Source organism: Grammomys surdaster, unplaced genomic scaffold (assembly GCF_004785775.1).
Source record: "Grammomys surdaster isolate TR1022 unplaced genomic scaffold, NIH_TR_1.0 231, whole genome shotgun sequence".
In the NCBI taxonomy this organism is placed as follows: domain Eukaryota; kingdom Metazoa; phylum Chordata; class Mammalia; order Rodentia; family Muridae; genus Grammomys; species Grammomys surdaster.
This window is the reverse complement of record NW_021604676.1, coordinates 1,905,838-1,912,822: the sequence shown is the minus strand read 5'-3', so window position 1 is coordinate 1,912,822 and position 6,985 is coordinate 1,905,838.

Sequence of the window (6,985 nt, the reverse complement as noted above, 5' to 3'; positions counted from 1 at the left end):
TTACATCGGTCAGGCGCCAAGCTTTTGTTTGACAGGGGCTATAGTAGCAGGGGCGCAGCAGCTCTTCCCACTAAGAAGCAGCTGCTGAAGCATGCTTATGGGCTGTTCCTAGGCTGACATTAAGCCTGAGTCTCCAGCTTTTCTAATAGTTTTGTAAGTCATCTAATACACAGCTCTTGATAAATCCTTCTCACTGCTTAAATGACTCTGAAGGTTATTCTTTTGCTTAAGAACTGTGACCATTTAGAGTGATACAGCAAGACTGAATGGAAGTGGCTACACACAGTTTCAGGGTACAGTTTCAGAAAATATTAGGTACGCACTATGGCCAGGCATTGCTGGGGCAAAATAACAAGCATTCTGACTGTAAGGAGGCCAACTGAGGGAGGTTTCTTTAGTGCATTGTGATTAAGTGGTAAAACAGTGTGATGTGGAAATCAACTGTGTCTCTGGATGAAGGAATGAACACAACGTAGGGTAGGGAACTGTGTTCCCTACAAATGAGTTAAGTGTTACATACAGCAAGTGTAAGTACAAGTACTCCAGCTAAGAAAACCAGGTTAGGGAAAGATATTAATTTTACGTAGAACTCAAATAATTTTAAGATTTCTTTTCAGCTGGACAGTGGTGGCACACACCTTTAATCCCAGCACTTGGGAGGCAGAGGCAGGTGGATTTCTGAGTTCGAGGCCAGCCTGGTCTACAGAGTGAGTTCCAGGACAGCCAGAACTATACAGAGAAACCCTGTCTCAAAACAAACAAACAAACAAACAAACAAACAAACAAAAAAGATTTCTTTTCATTTGTATGTATGTGTGTATGTATGCGTGTATGTATGTATTATGTATACTATGTGGGTGGAGGTGTATGAGGAAACCAAAAGAGGGTATCAGATTCCCTATACCTAGAGTTACAGGCAGTTGTAAGCCTCCCAACATGAGTGCTGGGAGCCAAACTTGGGCTCACTAGAAGAGTTACAAAGGCTGTTAACTGCTGAGGTGTCTCTCCAGCCCCTCTTAAAACAAAACAAACAAAACAAAATAAAACAAAGAAAACTCCTGAAAGATTGCCTGTCATCCACAGAACTCAGGATTGAAGCCAACTCTGAGATGACAGCTGGACAATAGGATAAGAAACAAATTTGGAAGCAAGAGAGAATAAACATCCAGGGGAGAGTTTTCTGGAGCAAAAAGATATTATAGGTACTTGATATGCACTAAACTAAAATAATTCTAGCTATAATCTAGATCAAAAGGAAAGAAAAACCCTGAGAAATGCCCAGGAAAAAAAGGCAGTGGTGTCTTTAATCCGAGCTCTGGAGAGGCAGAGGCAGATGAAGCTCTATGAGTTCAAGGGCAGCTTGGTCTACAGAGCAAGTCACAGGATAGCCAGGGCTACCCAGAGAAATCCTTTCTGGAAAAAAAAACTAAATAAAATAAAAATGAAAAGGCTCATAAGGAAATGAAGTCTGTGATCTGCAGTGAACCACATCAATCTACAGAGTTAGACAAACTGCTAGTGATTACAGACTATAATACAAGCATTCCCATCTGTGATAACGGAACTATAAAAACAGAGGGCAAAACAGAGAGGAGAGTCAGAGGAGAAGATAAAAAATGTTGATTGTGAACCAGGTATGTGGCTTCTGCCTATAATCTCAGCAAAGAGGAAGCCAAGACAGAGGGATTGCTGAAAGTTTTGAAACCAGCCTGAGCTACATAATGAGTTGTAGGTCAGCCCAGACTATATAACTAAGCCCTGTTTCATAAGTAAGCAAACAGGGCTAGAGATGTAACTCAGCAGGTAAGTGTTTTCATAGCATGTGCAAGTCTTGAGTATAATCCTTAGCACCATACAATCAGGTGTGGTAAAACATGCCTCTAATCCCAGTACTTGGGCAGAAAAGGCAAGAAGGGTCAGAATTCTGTTTAGATAGTCAGGTTAGGAAGATGGCTGAGTCGTAAAGTACCTGCTATACAAGCGTGAAGACCTAAGTTTGGATCCAGAGCACACATATAAAAAGCCAGATGTGGTGGCATGTGTTTCTTGTCCTTGAGCTGGGGAGGGGAGGGACTGACAAAGATACACAGATCCCGGGAGCTAGATGGCCACCCAGTCCAGCCAGTTGATAAACTCCAGGTTCAGAGAGTCTTTCTTAAAAAAATAATGTGACAAGTGATAGAAGACTTTTGGTCTCTGTATGCATACACACACTTCACGGTCATCCTAGGCTATATAGCAAGTCCAAGATAAGCTTTGGGATGCATGAAACTGTCTCAAAAATATTAACCTTGCTATTACACACAGTAGAGAATCAAGAAATACTGTCCACAGTAAATGAAACTGATTATTCAAAAAGGGGGAAATTCCATCACTAGCATAGCAAAGAAGTCTGTAAAAGAATTAAAGGCAGTGATAATATGCCAGACATCGATGTGTACAACTGCAGTTTCAGAAGTTACTTTGTTTGTATAATTAATTACTATTCGTGTTGGAGGATACACAGTGATCAACATGCGGAGGCTGAAGGACGGTTTTATGAAGTCAATTCTATCCATCTATTTTTATGTGGTTCTGGAGATGAGGCTGGTTGGCAAACTTACAGGACAAGCAGCTTTACTTGCTGAGCTATCTTGCTGCCCCTAGATTTTTTTTAAAAAATTTTATTTTTATTTTAAAATGTTAATCAAAGACTTTATATGTTTGGTAATGCTCAATAACAAGATGCCCATACAATCAGAAGTGTAACCCAATACCCAACCTAGATATACCAACTATCTTTGACTGGCAGAGACACAGGAACATCCGCCTCCATGTTCCCCTCCTCCCCGCCTCTTGCCTCCTAGCTCCTCCTCCTCTTCTTGCTCCTCTCACCATAGCTCCTCCTACATATCACTCTTCCTGTTAAGATAAAAATTTTCTCTCAAAAAAACAATTAGAGCATAACTATATCAATTTGTATCAGTAAGGTACAAGATAGACCTAATACCCAGTCCATCATTTTGTTGACTAACCAGAACCTCTGTCATCTCTCCTAACTAAAAGTCCTAGTTCTGAACCTGGCTTTTTTCTTGGCTTTAGAATGAATATCAGCTGAAAACCATCCTCTCAAATCTTTCTCTCAAAGTAAATAGCCTGGGTTGGCTATGAGACTGGCTATGAGTCATCCAGAATGACTGAATTAACTGAAATTATGGGAAGCACAAAGCATAGCTTCTAAAACTTAGCCAATTTATAGAGACCACTGAACACCTGGACAGTCCCTATACTACAAAATGTTGGAGGATCCGATCTTCAGCCTTCTGGCCCAGGACCATCTGACAGACCTAGTGATGCAGAATTATTAAGGGCTGATTACTCTGTCTTGGCAGACATAATCAGCCGACTATTCTGCAAGTGTGTCCTTTTCAGGACAGTAATTTGTCTGTAGATGAAAAGAAGTAATTCTTGCCTAGTGGCTGTCTCACCAGAACTGGAGTAACACCAAAGATGCTCAATTTCTTCTTAGAATCCAAGACAGGAAGCTGTCAGGAGCAGATAGGTCTCTAATCAAAATGAACCTTAATGCAGAAATGTTTGTAACGTCAATTCTGTGGACTTCTGACATTTTGAAAACCAACTCTCCATGTAAGGCAATTTGGACTGTTGTCTCAACTCCTCTCAGCTATTTCTAAATAAAATATAGAAAACACCCTAACAATAAACTCAGAGCCATGAATTTGCTATGGGCCCTTAACTCACAGGCTAACCATCTCAAACTCGTTAAAAAAGTTAAAGAAGGACTGGGCCTAAGCCTTGTATTTCTACATATAGGCACAATGCCTATGAGAGTAACAATATTAATCTCACTTCTATATCAATAAGAAACTCGTACCAATGAAAACCTTTTTTTTTTTTTTTTTTTTTTTTTTGGTTTTTCGAGACAGGGTTTCTCTGTGTAGCCCTGGCTGTCCTGGAACTCACTCTGTAGACCAGGCTGGCCTCGAACTCAGAAATCCGCCTGCCTCTGCCTCCCAAGTGCTGGAATTAAAGGCGTGCACCACCACTGCCCATCGAAAACCTTGAATTTGAAATCAAGTAAATTTTGTACCATTTAAGAAATTATAACTTCAGCTTAATAACAATTATACAGATTTCTACCAATAGGTTATGGCTATGCAATAAATTCTAGCTATTCTTCCCTATTCCAACAAAACCACTACTTTCCCCTAGAAAGACAGCCCAACATTAACCACCTCAGTCCCCAAGCCCAGGGAAGAAGGGCACAGACTCTTCATTAACTTCTTCAAGCTGATTACAGGGATTGAGATATTAGAAGAGGGGTGGGGGAAGAGTAAATTGATAAGCCTCTGACATCTATGTCTTCACTGCATCCAGCTGAGATTCCAGGACATCAGAGGGTCGAGCAGGTCTGCTCAGCTTGCTTGATGAGCAGATACACCAAGGCTGTGTATTCTGCAATATACAATTCTCAAAACAAATTTTAGTATCAAGATATTTTGTTTGAATTCTGGAATTTAGTCTTCTGGTGGCCTGTCTCTATCATATCTAATCCATATAATTCTGGGAGTTTCTGTGAGGGTGTCGTCCTACCATCCTCCCATTCCCGCCTCCCTGCTCTCAAATTCCCCAACACTAGGGAATCCAAACTATTGGGTACCAAGGCCCTCCACTTCCACTGGTGCCTGACAAGGCCACCCTCAACTACCTATACAGTTGGAGCCATGAGTCCCTCCCTTTGTGTTCTCAGGCTGGAGGTTTTAGAATGGCTACTCCAGCTTGTTTCTTAGGACCATTTGCTTGAAAAATTGTTTTACAGCCTTTTACTCTAAGGTAGTATCTGTCTTTGTCACTGAGGTGGGTTTCCTGTATGCAGCAAAATGCTGGGTCCCGGTTATGTATCCAGTCCATTAGCCTATGTCTTTTTATTGGGGAATTTCGTCCATTGGTGTTAAGAGATATTAAGGAACAGTGATTGTTGCTTCCTGTTATTTTTGTTATTAGAGGTGGAATTATCTTTGTGTGGCTATCTTCTTTTGGATTTGTTGGAAGAGTATTACTTTCTTGCTTAATTTCAAGGATAATTTCCCTCCTTGTATTGGAGTTTTCCCGCTAATATCCTTTGTAATGCCGTGCCCCTGGATTTTTAAAATTAATTAATTTTGAGGAAAGGTCTATGTAGGCCTGATCTACCCCAAACCTGGGGGCCATCATTTGCCTTTGCCTCTTGAGGTCTGGGATTACAGGTGTGTACCACCACAGCTGGCAGTCTCAGCACTTACAAAACTGAGACAAGGGGATCTTTTTTTTTTTTTTTTAAGATTTATTTATTTATTATATATGAATACACTGTAGCTGTCTTCAGACACACCAGAAGAGGGCATCAGATCTCATTACAGATGGTTGTGAGCCACCATGTGGTTGCTGGGATTTGAACTCAGGACCTCTGGAAGTGCAGTCAGTGCTCTTAACCACTGAGCCATCTCTCCAGCCCCGACAAGGGGATCTTGAATTTGAAGCTAATTGAGTTACTGAGTAAGATCCAGTTGGAGGAGGAAGAAGAGGAGGAGGAAGAGGAGGAAGAGGAGGAGGAGGAGGAAGAAGAGGAGGAGGAGGAGGAGGAGGAGGAGGTAGTGGTGGTTGTGGAGAAGGAAGAAGAAACAACATTTTGACATTTTGGTGCTCCAATTTGTGGCAGAACCCCACAGAGAAATCACTCTAGCTGTGGACAAACTGAGAAGGCAAAATGTTTTTTAAAACAAAATTCCAATAATTTGATTTTACCAAATGAAGACTCTGAGCTGGGGTAAAAGCCTACTCAGAGAGGCAGAGAAAGCACCTAGCTGACCTTCCTTAAGCTATGTCCCAGAAGGAAAAAGCCAGTTCTCCTTCACACTACCTTAAAAGCCCTTCCAACCGAATGCCCCTTTCTACTTCCTGTATCTCTCTATCCAACCTCCTGACTTCCTCTTACTCTCTGTGTATTTCTCTATGTTCACTCTCTGTCAAGTGGTTGCTTGGCCCACCTCTTGATCTATGATTGACTTTATTCAGTCTTCTTTACAATAAACAGAAAGCTCTGATTAAAGATGTGTACTAGGGCTGAGACACACCACAACCGGAAATAGTTTTTTCCGGTACACAATCTCAGAGGTTCACAGTGTAATCAAGTATCTTTCAACACTTGTTTATATGTAGTGACCCACTTCATGGCACACAGAAAGAGACCCCAAACCAGATAGAATCTCCCAAAACATGTCCTTAGCAACACACTACTTCCATAATGACTAACCTTCATTTCCATCTCCTCCCAACAGTTAATTGGATTACAAATCTATCAGGGATTAATCTACTAGGCACGAGCTCATGATCACAAGCTCCTCCTCTGAACAATGCATTCTGTAACATCTCACACCCAAACTCTAGAGGTTATATGAGACTGACAATTTAAAGATCACAGTGTTGCCAGGTATGGAGTCATCCTGAAGTGTATTACTTGAGCCCAAGACTAAAGAAAAGCCTGCGCAACACAGGATCCCTGCCGAATTAAAACACTGAGGCTTCCATAGTAATGGATGTGGAAGGGGGTCAGGGTAGGATGGCAAGGGGCAGAAATAGTTGGTAGCTAGGTGGTGATGTCAAGCATTCTGGCTCACGCCTATAATCTCAACATTCAGAAGGCTGAGCAGAAGAGTGCTTTATGTCTGAATGCAACCTGATCTAGAGTAATTCTGAAACCAGTCTGGGCTAAAATCTGCTTCAAACAATAAGAAAGCATTGGAGGTTTTGGGTATGATACAATATATAAGGCTATTTTTGTGGGTGGTCACCTTCCCACTAAGGTGCAAAATGAGGATAACTTGAGGGATCTTGAAAGCCTGAGTTGGTGGAACCATGCTGGTATTTAGTATGAGTGTAGGCCAAATTTAAAAAAACAAAAAAGTAGCTGTTCACCTGCTGTTTTCAACCAACCATCCTTACACAG